This window comes from Lampris incognitus, chromosome 1 (genome assembly GCF_029633865.1).
Source record: "Lampris incognitus isolate fLamInc1 chromosome 1, fLamInc1.hap2, whole genome shotgun sequence".
NCBI lineage: Eukaryota > Metazoa > Chordata > Actinopteri > Lampriformes > Lampridae > Lampris > Lampris incognitus.
Window position 1 is genome coordinate 60,120,380 of NC_079211.1, and position 19,483 is coordinate 60,139,862.

The 19,483-nt window shown below is 47.2% G+C and overlaps 1 long non-coding RNA gene and 1 other non-coding gene across 3 annotated transcripts; both read right to left on the reverse strand.

Moving 5' to 3' along the window:
- Positions 1-495: 495 nt before the first annotated feature.
- Positions 496-7,874, reverse strand: LOC130116829 (uncharacterized). 2 transcript variants are annotated; one of them, XR_008810606.1, is made up of 6 exons: positions 7,716-7,874; positions 6,697-6,756; positions 5,632-5,757; positions 5,337-5,398; positions 1,061-1,162; positions 496-758 (listed from the first exon to the last, which is right to left on the reverse strand). It is a non-coding gene; the product is annotated as an uncharacterized LOC130116829 (long non-coding RNA). The 2 variants fall into 2 exon arrangements; XR_008810605.1 differs by having other exon boundaries at positions 1,061-1,180.
- Positions 5,986-6,183, reverse strand: LOC130127651 (small nucleolar RNA SNORA74). The gene has a single exon (XR_008811840.1). It is a non-coding gene; the product is annotated as a small nucleolar RNA SNORA74 (small nucleolar RNA).
- Positions 7,875-19,483: the final 11,609 nt, after the last annotated feature.

The window sequence follows — 19,483 nt, forward strand, 5'->3', positions numbered from 1 at the left end:
TTTCATGTAAATGGCCCGTTGATGGGGCAATCCTTGGCTTGTGACTTTCAAAGTGGAGCAATATTCCTCGGTTACAGACTTGATGCATAGCAATACATTTTCCTCTCAGCTGTTAAGATCTCATACGCATCTGCCCATGCAGCTATAGCATGCAAGTCACAAATCAGTAATTCACCTTCCACAACACCAAGGATGTACACCATAAATCATGCTGCCAAGTGATCTAATGGCTCAAGAACACAACAGGGAACAAAACCCAAATGTATAAATTCTAAAAACCTGCTTTTGCATCTAGCCTGCCCGACATGGTGCAGATGGAAAATGAAGCCGCGTAGCAGCCGGTAACCTCTGGGAACAGACTTGCTCAAGTGATGCAGAATGTCCAATTTACCGCAGACTACAATACGCTGCAATATGAAAATCCATTTAAGTTCAGCACACCCTTGAGCAACAAACCTTTACAATGCACAGTCCATGAACAGAAAACGACAAGCCTTTTATAGTACTGTTCATTTTATTCTTAATCAAGTTCACATCTTCAACGTTTCAGAAAATGCTGTTGGGGTCAGATTGACAGCTGAGGAGTACATTAGAAGTTATGTTCGTCCAGAAATCACACGTTTCCAGTAGATGTTTCCAGGCCAGTGAAGCCAAACCCAGACGGCAGGTGTCGGTTGGTCAGGACATGGCACAATTCTGTTGGTGATCCAGATGGACGAGGGACCAGTGATCCAGATGGAAGGGGGACATTGAACAAACTGGAAACAGGGCACAAGACTATCAGGCAGCATTTTAAAAACCACATTACTCTTCCATAATATTTTACTCAAAGCTTTCAATATCAAGACTGTCTCAGGTCTCGAGTCAGACCCTTGTAGATTGCGTCTACAGAATCTGTGCCTAAGTCCTGAGGTTTTTCTCCCAAAACCTCGAGTCCACAGTAAAGGGAAGTCCTCTGCCATGGCAGTACAGGATTGGGTTTATCAACTAGTTCGACATTGCTTAGTTAATATTAAATATTGCATACATCAAGACTGAAGCCATGCTGTTTTACACATACCTGGTGTACTGGACACATGCAGACTTCTCAGAACCCCAGAGAACACCTCAACCTTCTGCAGGGCGAGGTCTGCCTTTTCTAACATCTTGCTCTGCACCACACCTGAAAGGCAAACAGCCACTAGAAACACAATAGTCTGGTCAGTTAAGGGCAAATATGGGGTCAAGGCTGCAAAAAGTCATTCACATTTGAGCCAATGTTTTTCTGTTAATTTAGGGTCCAATAAAGAAAAAAATGCAAGGAGCCCAAAATTTTAGGTGGGGGAAGTCTCTGAAATGGCCACGCCCACTTTTTAGGCCTGGAAATCAGTATCTCGGCTCCTGAATGTCGCAGAGAGCTGATCATGGGCTCAAAAGCAGAAGCACCACATTTATATAAGCATTATGAACAAACATATACCCCAAAACCTTTACTTTTTCAGGTATTTACAAAAAACTAATTTTCACTGGTCACATACATGGCCACGCCCACTTTTTAGCCCTGGGACTATATCTCAGGCTCAGCTCTCGGAGGTTGCCCCGAGTTGATATTGGGCTCAAAAGATGTGGAAATAACTATTTATATTAGTGCTCTGAACAAATATACTGTATGCCCTAAAACCTTCACGTTTTGAGCTATTCATGAACATGTTCTTTTTTCCATTGAATTGATCAGCAGCATGCAATCAACTTTAGCCAAATCTGTGCAAGAAGGCTATACAGTTTGTTTGAGTAAAAGTGTTACATCTACTCATGGAGTGCTAGTATTCAAGTTGACTCTTTGTTATAAGAGGAGGAACCCAGTAACCACCAAAGAAACAAAGCAAACCATGTGAGGTCCAAAAAAATCTTTATTTTAACCTCACACATCCCATCAGACTGGATTCAAACACTTGCTGAGGCACTTGCAATAAATGAGACATTTCATCCCTCTGCCAGCACAAGAACATGAGGTACACTTATTAGATCTGCAACTACACACCCCTGTTACTTGAGACAATGTATCTCTTGTGGAAACTGTGCTCCACTTGACGAAGAGTTCCTCTCCTTCGGTAGTCCAACCCCATTCAATGACAGGGGGACAAGGGAGTTGTAGCAGGCTGTTTCCCCACAGCCATCCTGCCTGGAATGTAGCTCTCAACAGATGCTGTAGAAGCGCATCCTGACTTGGGGGTAGGTCTCTCAGCTCATCATTAACTGAGTGCTTGAACAGCTGGAATCTGAGCTCATCTATACTGACACAGTTGTACAGTCCAGTCTTGTTGTACCAGCTCATTACCCAGGGCTCAATAACTTCCATGCTTTCCTTAACTGTCTCGATACTAGGGCAGCAACTTAGTCCTCTCAAAGCAGCAGTGAGTTCTGTGGACTTACTGTGGTTTATCCAGGCTTTGTATTGAGCAGTCTTTGAGTGGCCAAAGAAGGCGCTCACAGAATCACAGCCACTAAAAGAATGGAACACAGGCATGGCATCGGCCACATCTCCACCAAGCTTCTTGTGTGCTTCTGTGATTGAGTAGAATTGGCGTTTGCCAGGAACTGCAAAGTCAACTATAAGTTGCAAGTCATTACATACTGATAGGAACTGTGTAGTGAACCCTAGTAGGATGACTACCACATCGGAGTCGACTGTTCTAACTGTAACTGACTTGATCCCCTTGTTTAGCATGTGCATCACATGGCAAACGATGCGGTTGTCAGCCTCCTCAAGCATATCTATGCTGTCATAAAGCTGGATCTCGAAGCTTTCGCCGAAGTTTGCAAGCACCTTTCTGCCGTAGGTGATGCTGAACTCCTTGTCCCAGTTCCACGCTTGTGCCTTAGCAATCCTGGCGAACATTAGATTCAGGGCTACTTTGTTGTCTACATTAGACAGAAAAGCTTCAAAGAATTGCTTAGATTCTGGCATGGTGTCATTCTCACTGAAAGCCATCTGTGAACTACCTGCTGATCCCCGGTTCTTCCTAGTCGCAGTCTTGATACTCATATTCTGGTAGAGGTCAGCCACAATGTCAATACGATTGGCTTTCTTCTCATGACCGTTCCTGGCAATGCTGTTCAACACTTTGATTACAAAGTCTTGGAATGTCATGCCTTTGGTGAGAGACTTTGCCATGATTCGTACTTGCACAGACAAATCTATCACAAGTCCTTCTGAGGATGTAGATTGAACTTGTACACCGATGTCCTTAAGAATTTGAGACTTTTGGCTATGATAAATATCTCCATCCTTTGTTGACAAGGCGTCGGGTAAACCTGAAATTGAAATGAATAGTTAAGCTAAGTGTAACTCTTGGGCTTACTGTCAAATCAATTAACTTGAATGTGAAATTGAATCAATGAATATCACTGTATTAAAAATCTGGTAAGACTTAAGTAACATCTAAAATATTTGAATAACTGACTTTATATCAATTAGTTTCACCTGTGAATTCACCACCAAATAACTTCCTTGTCTCTTCTTCTCTTGATCTGCAGGCCTCCTTCAGCTTTGCAAAGGTTCCTTTGGGTGGCTTGATTGCAGGGCTAGCGAGTTGGACTTTTGCACATGAACTTGGGAGTTTCAGGGCATTTCGTGAGATGGTTGCATTGACATCCTTCTTACTTAATACAATTCGCTCCTGCACAAACTGGTCATGCTGAGTTTTGCCGACTGTAAAGACAAAACTGGAGTCTTTACTTATGACATCTGGGAAGGGAATGGATGAGTTCAACCTCATGAACTGAGCTTCATCGAACGGGTTGGTAAGGATACCCTGGTACACCTTGAGTGTGTGGCTTGAAAATGTTTCCTTGAAGGAATCCAGCATTTCTTTGTGCCCGTGTGATGGATCTTGACCTTCGACCTCATCTAGGTAGCGCTGGATTTCGGGTAGCGCAAGTTCGAGTTTCCTGAAGAACTCTTGATCTTCCCGATTGATGATATCGACATATCCAGTGTCAGACTTGATGACCTTTATGTTATGTTCCTGCTTTTGATCACATGCAATCTTTGAGAATGGGTTGTCTCTGGTGTTTACTGTGAAAGAGCCTGAAAGAAATTCCTTGAACAAGTATGGGTGTCTCCATTTGAGCTCTTTGAGATCCTGAAGAAACACTGATGCCCATCTGGCATAGTGTGTATGATCAAGTGCAAAGAAAAGAGGAATGAGCTGCTCAAGTGCACTGATCATCATGATGAAGTTTGCCTCTCGAAAGGATCTTATGAAGATAAGAACCTTCTTGATTGTGTCAACAACATTGTTCCAGTAGTGAAACATGGGGCTGTTTTCATTGGCCACCCAGTTACTCCAAGTCAAACTGTTGTCCTCTAGACGTTTTGCCTGAAATGCTTCATCTCTCTTCTTGGCCAGCACCACAGCCAGGAGTTGAATACAGTATCTAGCCTTCTTTATGGAATTCACATCGCAGACAGCAGTTGTCAGACCTGTGATATTCAGATTAGCTGAGGTTAAGATGGTATCAAGGCCAGTTCCTTTTATCAACTGCCCAACACAGACAAGAGAAACCTTCTCAAGGTGCAGCCCACCCATGAACGCGAAGTATGAATGAGAAAACTCTTCCCCCATGGCCCACTGTATCATCTTCTTGATGGCATAAAGGGGCTGATCGGATCCACCCACTGCAACCTGGCCTGGGTTAAGATATCTTGTGTATGATACTGCTATTCTCATGACATGGAGCTGAAGACAAGTAAGATATTTTCTAAACTCATGATTCGTGTGTGTATTGTGCTTCATGCTTTATAACATAGGCAGCGAATGAGATTCATGTCAAATATAGCTTTTTACAACCTTCAGGAGCTGATACGTGAAACGTGACCAGTAAAAATTAGTTTTCTTAAAATATCTGAAAAAGTAAAGGTTTTGAGGTATATGTTTGTTCATAATGCTTATATAAATGTGGTGCTTCTGCTTCTTTTGAGCCCATGATCAGCTCTCTGCGACATTCAGGAGCCGAGATACTGATTTCCAGGCCTTAAAAGTGGGCGTGGCCATTTCAGAGACTTCCCCCACCTAAAATTTTGGGCTCCTTGCATTTTTTTCTTTATTGGACTCTAAATTAACAGAAAAACATAGGCTCAAATGTGAATGACTTTTTGCAGCCATTTTGCCTTAACTGACTAGACTACAAGGAATACCCTCCTGATCTGATGACAAGCTAACAGCACAGTACTACGCTCAGACCACAAGTTTCACCATGGGATTTTGTCAGCATGATGTGTTATGTCGTCATCATAGCATACCACCTTAAGAAAAGAAGAGCCATGTGTATTATTTGAGCTCTGCCAGACCTACCTCAAGTCTGTATGGTAGTCCACCGTACGGTCTAAGCCACAGAGCCAGTCATAAGCAACTATCTGCAACACAATTCAAAGGAAAAATGCTTGGCTTCATCTCAAATCTTCCTTCCAACATTCTATACAACCACCACATCTCTGATTCTGATGAAGGCATGCTTCACATCAGCAGACTGAACGAGCACATGTGGTCAAATCTTGATTTTCAGTTTTCACATTGCCTTTCTACAAAGTAACATAAGTCAAACGTGGTGTTAGAAAATGCGCTGTTATGGAGTGCCCTGGTGGCTCACCTGGTAGCGGTACCACATAAGGCTGAGTCCTTACTGCAGCAGCCCGGGTTCGAGTCCGGCCCGGGCCCTTTGCTGCATGACATCCCCTCTCTCCCCTGCCCTTCTTGACTCTCGCTACTGTCACTGCTAAAATAAAGCAGCAAGATTGAGTTCAGATGTCATACTGTAAATATCAAACATGTGACATTGGGATGGCCCCGATTAGCCTGAAGGTCAACCAGGGGGATCATTTGCATTTGTTTTGATTATGGTTTGGATAATCATAAGGTAAGTTGGCCCTACATGTGTGTACCCATCTCTTAGCAAATTGTTTCCATGAAAAAAATGAAGAAAGGTTTTGGGTTTAGTGTGAGAACTGTATGACCTATGACTAGGCCTGCCCAAACATACCAGGACAGTCCACTCTCGTTGGGCCTGGCTCTGCAGCAGCTCAGTGTAAGCAGACTCTAAAACAGAACCTGCTGCACCAAGCCCAGATACAGAACCTTTCTCTCCCAGCACTGTAACACTGACCCAGATACAACACATCTGGACAGCTGACTTAGTGCTGGAAAGGCTGCCTCAAGGGTCGCCATCACATCTTGATAGAATGTTTTCCAAATATAGAATCAAAGACAATAGTTTTTTTTGTTTTTTTAGATTGTTCCCCTTTTCTCCCCAATTGTACTTGGCCAATTACCCTATTTTCCGAGCCGTCCCAGTCGCTGCTCCACCCCCTCTGCCAAGCTGTGTAGGGCTGCAGACTACCACATCCCTTGCCATACATGTGGAGTCACCAGCCGCTTCTTTTCACCTGACAGCGAGGAGTTTCACCAGGGGGGCGTAGCGTGTGGGAGGATCACGCTACTCCCCCCCTCACAGGTGCCCTGACCAACTGGAGGAAGTGCTAGTACAGTGACCAGGACACACACCCACATCTGGTTTCCCACCCGCAGACTCTGTAGGGGCACCCAACCAAGCTGGAGGTAACAGAACAGACCGCCACGCTACCCGGACGCCCTGAAAGACAACTACAATTGGACACAAATACCCCACCAAGTGTGTGGGGCATTCTCCCAGACTCACCTCCATTGGAAGGTGAACGTAGATTGTCCAAGCAGACAGCAGGGCTCAGGAGCAACTTGCCTGTAATACACGGGACAATTTGCTTCGTTTGTAGCAATTGTTCAGAAGAGCTAAACCCTAGACTGCATTATTAATTACTGTTTCAATACCATTTTCACATCACACATCGTTCCCCTCACCTCCTGAAGGAGGAATTGCATTTAGTTCACACTGATGACGACAGGTTTGGCTTTCTAGGCACTACCTGACACTGAAATATCAACGCCAGGTGAAAGGAAGACTTTCCCCTGGTTGGGGCCTGCGCTCATCCACATACTACTCGACTTATTTTTTTAATCAATTTTTCAAGTTGCTATTCACACTTACCATCTCAGCTGTTCAATGTTCGGACTGAAGTCCAACAAGTCTTTAGTTCTGATAGGCACCACGTGGAAGTGCAACAACAAAGCCAGTCTTGGGCAACCAGCAAGTTTCACTCTGCTCACCGGATCATGTCCGCGAGCTTCTTCTCTTCATCAAGAAGCGTTCATAGCACATTTTCATTAGACAACCTGATCTGGGGCGGGGGGGCAACATGAATAGAAAAGGGGATTGCTTATCATGGCCAATCTGAGGGAGGGCAAGTGAGAAAAACGAAAGCCCGGAAATGTGACCCTGTCTCGCAGCAGCGTCTACTCTGCAAGTCCACTACGTTTTATCGCCTTTCCAAAATAAAGATACTCACACCTGCACGCGCTGTACACGTGTGGGGCTAGGGGATCTGTTCACCCCTCACCTCGCCGCCGGGGGGGCGACACAAACACGGCGACCATTTCGTGTCCTGGGGCAAAACAACGTGTTGCTGACGCCATAGCAGACCGCTGCCGCCAGGCGCCGGCGGCGAGATAAAGTAGCGCCGCTCTGGGTGAGCTGACCGACACTCACGTCGCGGCGAATCAGCACGTCTGCGGCGGCGTCTTCGCTCATCTGACGGAAACTTCAGTTTAACCGAGTTTAACCAAGTTTAACCAAGTCCTCACCATGCCGGAGCACCGCGCTTCCGCCGCCGCACCAAGTCCTCACCATGCCGGAGCACCGCGCTTCCGCCGCCGCCGCACCAAGTCCTCACCATGCCGGAGCACCGTGCTTCCGCCGCCGTCTCACGCCACGTCGCGAGCGTTCTCGAGAGGAAGAACGGAAGCTCCGCAGCCCTTTATAACGTCTTTCGCTGTGCATTGTGGGACAGCACAGCGCAGACCTGAACGAAAGAAGAGGGCGTTTCTGAGAAATGACATTTTTGGGGGTCTGTTAGTATATCAAAAACTACAGTACCCATGAGCCTCAACGGCATTTACTTTTTTTAATTCAAACGATAAATGTACAACAATAAGGCAAACATTACAGCTGGAAACGGCTCATCCTCTGGAAGCAAAACGGTGAGCAAGAGATGTAAAACACCTACACAAACCACACAAACAAGGCATAAAATAAACCGATAAAACATAAAATAATAACGGCAGTCACTGGGCACAATCCGGCGCTCCTCCGGAAAGCCGAACTCACGTGGTTGGAGACGTCTGTCATTGCCCGCTCGAACCGCCTTGTTTTTTTCCGACCCGCATCCCGGGAACTTTGCCTCTGATTGGCTTGTACTCGTTGCCTCCGTTGATTAGGTTGGTTAAGGTTAGGGTTAGGGTGGAGTTAGGGATAGGGATAGGGTTAGCCAATCAGAGATAGAGTAGGGCGGGTCTTCCCGGAATCCAGGTGCGAAAAATAATAACGCGCTCGAACCCCGTGCCAGAAACCCGATTGTTCAACGCATGTTTAGCGCATGCGCGAGAATGCGTCTACTCCCTGTCATCGATGTCGTTTTACCGCGTTGCTGTGAAGCGTCTTCTCCGCCCGGAAGTCATGGATTCTCCCGCGCAGATCGAGTAAACCTGAAACGAGCGTCTTCAGCTTTCCCGCCTAAAGCACATTTTAAAAAGCAACAGAGACAATTCAAAGTAACGCTAGCCAGCTATCCAGACATGCCTGACTTTATGAAAAATAATTTCTACTTATTTCATTTACCAGTCCATAAAGTTCTCAAAAAGGATTTAGTTTACAAGTTATTATGTATGGAGGCTTAAAAAACTGGGACTTTCTGGTTAATAACAATTTTGGTCATGTGTTTAATGCACATATACAATTTGTTTAAAATATAATCCTGTCCAACAGCATTTAGAAGTTAACTGTAGTTCAGCTCCTGTGCCTGAGTAGGAGAAGCAGTGCACAAGTGACTTTGTTTAATGTAGTTTAATCTCGGCTTCCGGTTTGGCCATGAGGAGATAGGCAGCAGTAAAGAGGAGCTCCCGGTCAAAATAAGAAATAAATTGTATAAAATTCCTAAAATAGTCTGAATAGGGCATGAATAAGAATACAAGGGGCCAAGAAAGAGACAAAATGCCCAATCCGCCAAAAACCGACGCACAAAATAAGAAAAAGACGACGGCGATGCCAAGAGAAACCAACGAGGTCCCCGTGCTAGCAGCTAACGCTAGCAGTGACGAGCAGCCTAGCTGGGTGGCTACGTTTAAAGCTAGCATGCAGACTAGCTTAGCTTGTATGCAAGTTAAAATGGATGCTAGCCAGCAAAACATGGAAACTAAACTGGACAAGATAAGTAAGCAAATGGATGACGCTCTGAAAGGAGTTCGAGACGAAATGGCAAGATTGAGAGAGGAAATGGGCCAAATCAGAACGGAGACGAAGCAGAGCCTGGATAGCTACAGGGAGGAAACGAGCAACAGAATCGCGGCTGTTGAGGTGGATATTCGTGATCAGCGGAAAGACATGGGCTTGGTAGAGGAACGCGTGGGAGAGACAGAGGAAGGGAACACCGAGGCTCGAGACGGTATCACAGCTCTGATGGAACAACAAGCCAGACTCCAGGAAAAACTGACAGACCTCGAAGGAAGATCAAGAAGAAACAACATCCGTATTTGGGGAGTTAAAGAAGGACTTGAGGGGGACTCGGCTAAAAAATATATCGACGAGCTAATTCACAAGGAGCTAGATCTGCCTGGTGGCGAGGAGCTACAGATCCAGAGAGCACCTAGGGCACTGGCCCCCAGACCGGCAGAAAACAAGCCAGCGAGAGCATCATTGTGAACTTTCTGAGCTTTGATGTCAAAGAGAACGTCGTCAAGACGGCATGGAAGAAGAACGTGCAGGTGGCCGAGCAACGAGTCACATCTGATCATGATTATCCTGCGGAGGTAGCAGCTAAGGGTCGGGGCTACGCCGGTCTTAAAAAGATTCTCAAAGAAAAGGGACTCCGGTTCCAATCACCCATGACCACCCTGAGGATCCACTGGAACGATGGAACCAAGGTCTACGACAACCCACAGGAGGCAGCCAGGGCGACGCGACAGAGAGGATTGGAGGTACCAGTTCAGAGAGAGGAAAGGCCAACGCTGATGCAGAGAGCGGAAGCAATACGCAAGTGGACCAGGGTCTGGAGACGAGAGCGCGGAGATCCCCCCGGTACGTGAACAACGAGAGACCCCAATTGAGGGATGGGGTGAATATTGAGAGACGGGATGGGAGCGTGATCTATGTGTCCATTGATGGCACTTGGAGCTAGCACTGAGAAAGAACATGACATACTTATAATTGCTTGCCATCCTCGACTCGAGACTTTTATGGGTGAGTAAGAAAAGTTTGAAATAGCAAGTGCACGTTTACTTTTGTAGGATAACATTTATAAAGGACACCAAGCGACGGTCGCAAAGGCCGAGGTAGCCTACAACTGAGTGCAAGGGATATTTTCTTTTGGTTAACGTCATGTTATTTGATCTGGTTTTGATACCCACAATGTTCAGACTGGTTGATAAATTTAACTCTGAACCACAAGTTTTGACCGGGAGCTACTGAGTTTAGCATGATAATGTTGGACAATTATAGTGAGCTTGGGAGACCCATTGCAATGGACGTCTTCGCCACTTGGGGGGGGGGGCTTTCACTAGGAAAGGTTTTACCCCCTGCCCACCAACAGGGGGAAGGGGTATAGATTTTAAAACCCCGTTTACCTTGGAAGACCAAACCTTGTTCTTTTGCGTTTATTTGTTGAGTTTAGTGGTTGCTACTGATTTATTGTGTGTGTTTCTCGACATGTGGGGAACTGAGGCAGGGCTTTTTGTGGAGCTGTACAATGAATAGGGGTATACAAATGGTGTCTTTAAATGTTAATGGAATGAACAACCCAGTCAAAAGGGCCAAGGTATTAGTAAAATTTAGGAAGGAGGGAACCGTGGTCATATTTCTACAAGAAACTCACTTGTCGTCACAAGAGCACGACAAACTAAAACGGTTTGGATATGATAATACATTCCACAGTTCATTCAAACAGACCAATAGGAGAGGAGTGGTCACCTTAATCAAGAATTCTGTGAAATTTGACATAACTAAGGAGATATGCGATAAGGAGGGGAGGTATGTGGTGGTTAAGGGGAGAATGGAAGGGCTTATGGTCACGTTACTCAATGTCTATGCACCACCAGATAGTGATAAGAAATTCTTTGAGACTATATTTGATATCATAACAGGGGAAACAGAAGGTACTCTTATATGCGCAGGAGACTTCAATGTGGTACTCAATCATAAATTAGACACTACAAGTACAAACAGGAGTAGGGTGCATATTAGTAGATACATAAACATACAACTGTCAGAATGAGGAATTATGGATGTGTGGAGAGATATGCACTTACTAGACAGGGATTACACTCATTACTCGCATCGACATTCAAGCTACTCTAGGATCGATCACTTTTTATGACAGCAGGGGACCGACACAGGGTGGAGGAATGCAGAATAGGGGTAACGGACCTGTCGGACCATAGTGCTATATACCTGACAGTGGACCTGAACAGCAGGAGGAGGAAGACTGAGTGGAGAATGAATGTAGGACTATTAAACAATAAGGAATTGGTAGAAGAGATAAAACAAGATATGATTACATACAGAGAGGAGAATGATAATGGAGAAGTGGATCCGACTATTTTGTGGGACGCACTAAAATCAGTAATCAGAGGGAAATTAATAGCACAAGCATCTCTCCTCAAACGAGCCAGACTGGAACTCTATCAAAACTTAATCGGGCAACTTAAAAAACTAGAAGAACATCATAAAAAACGGAATACCACCGAGACGCTAGAGAGGGTTAAGGAAGTCAGAGGGAAGATTGAACAGTTACTATTGACAGAAGTAGAGAAGAAAGCCAGATTTGTGAAGCAGTCTTATTATGAGGGAGGGCCGAAAGCAAGTAGATTATTAGCCAGACGAATTAGGATGCAACAAAAGTTAAACACTGTACATAAAATTAGGGACCCCATGACTGATGAGCTAGTAAGAGAACCAGAGGACATGGAGAGGGTGTTTGTCGATTATTACAAAGCATTGTACACACAACCTACAGCAGCAGAGCCAGATAGGATGAAGGAAATTTTAGATGGTCTGGAACTGCCATTAATAGGAAGAATACAGAATAGCCTCCTGACATCTGATATAACAGAAGAGGAATTAGAGGAAGCAATAAGTAGACTGAAAAATGGCAAGTCGGCAGGTAGCGATGGATTTCCATCAGAGTTTTACAAGGTATTTAGACAGGAGCTGAGCCCAATATTGATGGCATCATTAAGGTATACCATGAAAGAGGGCAAAACTCCCCCTTCTTGGAAAGAAGCTAACATCACCACAATTCCAAAAGAAGGGAAGGACAAAGAACTGTGCAGTAGTTTCAGATCAATATCCATAGTCAATGTAGATTATAAAATATACACCTCAATACTGTCAAAGAGGTTTGGGACATTCATGACCGATGTTGTTGATGAGGACCAGTCTGGCTTTATAAGAGGAAGGCAAAACGCAGGACAACATAAGGAAGACTATTCATATTGTGGAAGAGACACAGAGGAGTGGATAGAGTGCAGTCCTGGTGAGCTTAGATGCTGAAAAGGCATTTGACTCTGTAAGCTGGTCATACCTTTTCATTGTATTAGAAAAGTTAGGATTCGATGATAACTCAGTTAAATGCATCAAAGCATTGTACCAAGAACCAACCACAAGAGTGAAGGTGAATGGGAGTTTATCGGATAGGTTTATATTAGAACGATCGACTCGACAGGGCAGCTGCTTATCACCCACGCTCTTTGCTATCTTCATTGAGCCCTTTGCCCAAGCGATTAGACAGCACCAGGACATCAGGGGAGTAGAGATAAGAGGGACAGAACACAAGTTGGGTCTATTTGCGGACGACCTGATAGTTTACATGACACAACCAGGTATAAGCTTTCCAGCATTGAAGGGCTTACTTCAGGAATATGGACACTATTCAGGTTATAAAATTAATGTGACAAAGACGCAGATCTTAACGTTGAATTACTCACCTCCAAAAGGGATCAAAGAAAGCTTCAAAATCAGATGGGACTCAGACAAAATGAAATATTTGGGGGTATACATTACAAAAGGGATAGACAAATTATACAATGCAAATTATTCACGCATAAACCAAGAAATAAACAAGGATCTGAGAAGGTGGTCACTAATCAACCTAGATTTTAGCTCAAGGATAGAAGTGGTCAAAATGAACATGTTGCCGAGACTGCTATACCTATTCCAATCTCTTCCTATACAAATACCACATAATCAATTCAGGGAGTGGGATAAATTGATATCTCGTTTTATTTGGGGAGGAAAAAGACCTAGGGTTAGATTTACAACTATGCAGTTGCCCAAAGAGAGAGGGGGAATGGCAGTGCCTAATCTCGAGGATTATTATTATGCAGCCCAGCTCAGGGCAGTGTTATGCTGGTGTGATTCAAATTATGAAGCCAGATGGAGATACATGGAAACGGGAGGGCTAGCAGGGAGGGAGGGCTTTCAGATTCAGATATTATTAGGGGACAGGGAACTTTTTAGGACACAGGGGAAACTATTGGACAAGATCACTAAATTCACTCTAGACATTTGGTACACTGTGATTAAGAGATACAAACTGGAAAAAGAAACCAAGGTTCTTAGGTGGCTGGCTCATGACAGTAGATTTCAACCAGGGAAAGATGATTGGAGTTTCAAAAGATGGGAGTATAGGGGCATCACGGCAATATGTACTATAGTGGATAAAGGGGAGATACAAAGTTTTCAATGTCTTAAGGACAAGTTTGATTTGGGTGGTGGAGACTATTATAGGTATATTCAGGTGAAAGATTATTATGCCAAGGAAATGAAAATAGACAAATCTGTAGAACAGAACCCGCTGATTCGATTGGTGGCTAATGCATATAAAGGGAAGAAAGTGAGGGCCATTTCAGCTTTATACCAAGCACTGCTTGAGAACAGGGGTAACTCAACTAAATATATAAAGGATAAGTGGGATAGAGAATTGGAGATGGAGATGACCGAGGAGGAGTGGGAAAATGTATGTAGGATTCAGCACTCGGCCACTGCTTCGAGGTTGTGGAGGGAGTTTGGTTGGAAAAATGTCATCAGGTACTTCATAACACCAAAAGTGAAGGGGAGGTATGCACCAGAACATACTGACTGCTGGAGACAGTGTGGCCAGGTTGGGGCTGACCATTCTCACATATTTTGGAAGTGCCCCAAGTTGAAAGAGTACTGGGAAGAAATATGGGGGGCTCTGAAGACGATTTTGGGTTATGAAGTGCCTATGACTGGATTAGTATTTTACTTGGGGAATCTGACTGAGGAAAACGTACAAGGTAGTGATATGTACCTAGTCAAAATCTTGCTTGTCGGTAGTAGGAAAGCTATAACAAGAGCATGGTATAAGATTGATCCACCTACGAAAGAACAGTGGTTGAGTGCGGTAGAGGAAATATATAATGTGGAAAGATTCACGTTTATACTGAGGGTGCAAGGGGAGAAGCTTGATTCGAAATGGGTGAAATGGATTGAGTACAAGAGAGAGGAACAAATGTAACGTTTATAGGACACCACATGACCATGAAACTAGCAAAAGATGTTATGTAAATAAGAAGTAACCCACTTGTCACACTATCATTTTATTTTATTATTATTATTATTTTATTTTTTATTATTATTATTATTATTGTTTAGTTCCTTTGTTGTTGTCTGTATTATTATATTTGCTATGAAACTGTGAATATTTGTAATTTGCAATACTGCCATTAAAAATTAAAGTTACAAAAAAAATGTAGTTTAATCTCAATCAGACATATAGTCATATCCATTTAATTCGATCTGCAACTTTCCCAGTCTTTCTTTTCTTTCTCTTAAAACAGACAACAGAGTCTTCTATAGCGGCCCAGCAAGCAGTATATGCAGCTGGATGTGTTGTCAGAGGAGGAGAAGGGATGGGTTCTGACGGTTCTGCAGTAACCCTGGTACTGGAAATCACAATGGCACCTCAGGCACCAGAAACAGGCTTGCTGCTGGCCTACCTGATACAGGGTGTTAAGGGTTGGGTAGTGATATGTGCCTGTTACTTGACATATCTGCTGATTTGTTCAGACTTGAACACGATTCTTGGCTTTTTGTGATTTGCATAAAATGAAACGGCCACACAATTTCCTAATTTGTAATTGGTGTCTTACAGGTAGAACATTTGTAGGGTGGGATATTGTTACATACCTACCTGCTTTAGAAGTTGTTCTTGTTGTCCTCATCAACCTTCATCAACCAGCCTTTCAATATGTTAGACATCAGTTTTGTTTTAAAACGTATTCATTTGTATTAACTTGAGTGTGTGGTGGCAAACTTCGTAATAAAAAGAGAAGAAAATCCTGAGTCGGTCTTGCCTTTCTGAGTAAGTTTAAGTCAGCGTTTGCAAACGGGCTCACCCCATACAGGGTAGGAAGAGAGAGAGAGAGAGAGAGAGAGAGAGAGAGAGAGAGAGAGAGAGAGAGAGAGAGAGAGAGAGAGAGAGAGAGAGAGAGAGAGAGACAGCTGCGACCCGACCCCTCTGCAGTATGCAGGGAAATAAGGAGGTGCCGACATCTGCGGAAGGGTCAGTTGTAGGCAAAACATGATGTCTGACGAGTGGTTCTGTATCTTTCTACCATATTTCTCCCCTTTGAGCACATCACACTCACAAACAGAACCTTTCTCTCCCAGCACTGTAACACTGACCCAGATACAACGCATCTGGACAGCTGACTTAGTGGAGTCAAATTATGACCTTGTGGTGATACACGATGGAGGATTCACCAGGGGCTGCTGCTCCTTTAAGGAAGAGTGATGACGTAGGCACTGCTTAGAGTTTCCGGGGTGGAGCCATGTGTGCAGCAGCCTAGCGGTTGGTCAGCTGGTTGCTGTAATGATCTGTGCCCTCTGGCTATGTTAACTTATAACATTACTAAAGCAAAGACGACTTCTCTCGTGTTGGGTGTTTATTCACCGACCAGATTCCCACTCCGTTGTTACGTACATCACGTGACTTTGTTGTGGCGCTACGGAAAGCCGTAAGGGACATTAGCAAATGAAATATTACTAGCAAATATTAGTTGCCAGGAGAGATTGTGTTGTATCGGGGTTGTTTTGTGTGGCGAGTAAACGGGATTGACTCGACTCGACCTCTCCCGTCTCCTCATTCCTGCACTCCCGCATCGGTGACCCCGCACGTTGACAACGAACATGTCGACCCACAGCGATGACGACACCGCTCCGGCTCCGAGGGATGCTAACGGTACAGCTCATGTTAGCGCTAGCATCTCAGCAGCGACGGTGAAGTTGCCCGAGTTTTGGCAGCACCGTCCCCGCCCGGCCATGGTTTCAGCACATTGAAGCCCAGTTCGAGCTGGGAGGAATAACGCGGGACGTTACGAGGTATTTCCATGTGGTGGCGTCGTTGGATGCCCGGACGACGGCCCGAGCTATGGGGCTACTGGAAGCCCCCCGGCTGTGGGGAAATACGGCGCATCAAGGCCTTCCTTTTGCAGCTCTTCCAGCTGTCGGAGATGGAGAAGGCGGGTCGCCTGTTGTCACTCAACGGACTCGGCGATAGCAAACCTTCCGAGCTGCTGGAGAAGATGTTGGCCGTTTTGGGCTCGGCGGATCCCTCCTTCATTTTCACCCATATTTTTCTCCGGCAGCTCCCAACGCCTGTGCGCACAGCGCTAGCCAGCTCCCCCCTCTCCTCCACCAAAGACTACCGCGCTCTGGGTGCGGAAGCGGACAGGATTTTCCTCGCCAACCGGCAGCGGTTCGTTCATGCGATGCTCCCCACCCAGACCTCGCCCCCGCCTCTGGAGGACGCAGCGGGCACCGCGGCTGCCCGCCGCCAGCGTGTCAGCGGGTTGTGTTATTACCACAACAGGTTTGGTGCCAGTGCCAAGCGGTGTCGCCCGCCATGCAGCCTCAACGTCCAGGGAAACGCCAGGGGGCGCTCAATAGCAGCTATGAGCGCCGGCGAGAACAGCAGGCTGTTGTTTATCAAGGACGCCTTATCTGGCCGGCGGCTGCTGGTTGATTCGGGGGCTCAGCGTAGCATCCTGCCTGCATCGGCCGCGGACACCATGGCCGGCGGTCAAGGCCCCCCCGATGGATGCCGCGAACGGCACGCCCATACGTACCTACGGCACCTGGTATGTGGAGGTGTGTTTCGGCGGGAAGCGTTTCGGCTGGGACTTTGTTATGGCCGCGGTGTCGGTTCCCCTCCTGGGCGCGGACTTCCTGTGCGTCTTCAGGCTGCTGGTGGATGTTACGAACTGTCGCTTGATCGATGCTGTCTCTTTCGCTACATACCCGTGCACACTGGGAGGTGCAGGGACACTCGGCCTGTCAAACATGCTCGCCACCGGAGACACGTACCAACGACTACTCGCAGAGTTCCCTGACCTCACCACACCTACGTTCTTGTCAGTGGTTGGCAAGCACGGCGTGGAGCACCATATTGCCACCGACGGCCCCCCGGTCTACGCACGTGCTCGGCGCCTAGACTCTGCTAAGCTCGCGATCGCCAGGGAGGAGTTTGCCACCATGGAACGCCACGGCATTGTGCGCCGCTCGGACAGCCCGTGGGCCTCCCCCCTGCACATGGTTTCTAAGGCTGACGGCGGTCGGCGCCCCTGCGGCGATTTTCGTCGCCTGAACAACGCCACAACCCCTGACCGGTACCCCGTCCCTCACATACAGGACTTCTCCGCCCACCTGGCGGGGGCCACCATCTTTTTCAAAGCGGATTTGGTGCGGGGCTCCCACCAGGTACCGGTCCACCCTTGGGACGTGCCCAAGACAGCGGTCATCACGCCGTTTGGACTCTTCGAGTTCCTGCGGATGCCCTTCGGCCTCAAGGGGGCAGCGCAGAGGTTCCAGCGGCTGATGGACTCTGTGCTACGGGATATGCCGTTCTTGTTTATTTACTTGGACGACATTCTCATGGCCAGCGCGTCTGCAGAGTAGCACCTGACGCAGCTCCGGCAGTTGTTCGAGCGGCTCAGTGCGCATGGACTCAGTCAACCCAGCCAAGTGCCAGTTCGGCCTGTTGTCCATCGACTTCCTCGGCCACCGCATCTCCCCGCAAGGAGCCGTTCCGCTTCCTGCCAGAGTGGACGCCGTCGCTAGTTTTCCGCGCCCCCGCACTGTGAAGTCCCTGCAGGAGTTCTTGGGCATGGTGAACTTTTATAACAGGTTCATTCCCCACGCAGCTCACCGCATGCGGCCCTTGCACGAGGCCCTGCGGGGCAAGGAAGCCAAGGGCGAGGTAGACTGGTCCCCGGGGATGGACGAAGCTTTCGACGACGCCAAGGCTGCGCTGGTAAACGCCGCTTTGCTGGCGCACCCGTCCCCCACTGCCCCGATTGCCCTCACGACCGACGCCTCTGACTATGCGGTCGGGGCGGTGTGCGAGCAATGGGTGGGCGGCGCCTGGCAGCCCCTTGCCTTCTTTAGCAAACAGCTTAAGGACAACGAGCGGAAGTACAGCACTTTCGACCGGGAGCTCCTGGGTCTCTTCCTCGCCTCCCGACACTTCAGGTTCCTGTTGGAAGGCCGCCATTTCACTGCCTTCGTCGACCACAAGCCGCTGACATTTGCCATGGCCAAGACCTCCGAGCCGTGGTCTGGGCGCCAACAGTGTCACCTCTCTGCCATCTCGGAGTTTACCACGGACATCCGGCACGTGGCTGGCAAGGACAACTTGGTCGCCGACTGCCTCTCCTGGGCGGTGGCAGGGTCCGTTCACTTGGGACACAATTATGCTGCCCTGGCTGCAGATCAAGCCGCTGACATGGACATCTAGGCCTATCGGACGGCCGCTACGGGACTGCGGTTGGAGGATGTGGTGTTTGATAGTGGCAATAACACGCTTCTCTGCGACGTTTCCACGGGCCAGCCCCGCCCCATGGTGCCCACCGGCTGGCAGCGCCGTGTTTTTGACGTTATCCATGGCCTTTCCCACCCTGGTGTGAAGGCGTCCACTAAGCTGGTGGGGGCCAAGTTCATCTGGCACGGCCTCAGGACGGACGTCAAGGCCTGGGCTGACTCCTGCGTGGTGTGCCAGCGTTCCAAGGTACACTGTCATACCAAAGCCCCCTTGGCGCCATTCCTGGTGCCTGAGAGGCGTTTCGACCATGTGAATGTGGACCTGTTGGGCCCCCTGCTCCCCTCCCACGGGTTCACTCACCTTCTCACCATGGTGGACAGGACCACCAGGTGGCTGGAAGCTGTTCACCTGTCATCGACCACGTCTACTGAGGTGGCCTGGGCGTTCATCGGGTCCTGGGTGGCCGATTTTGGCATACCAGCTGACCTCACCTCCAACAGGGGCCCGCAGTTCACGTCGGAG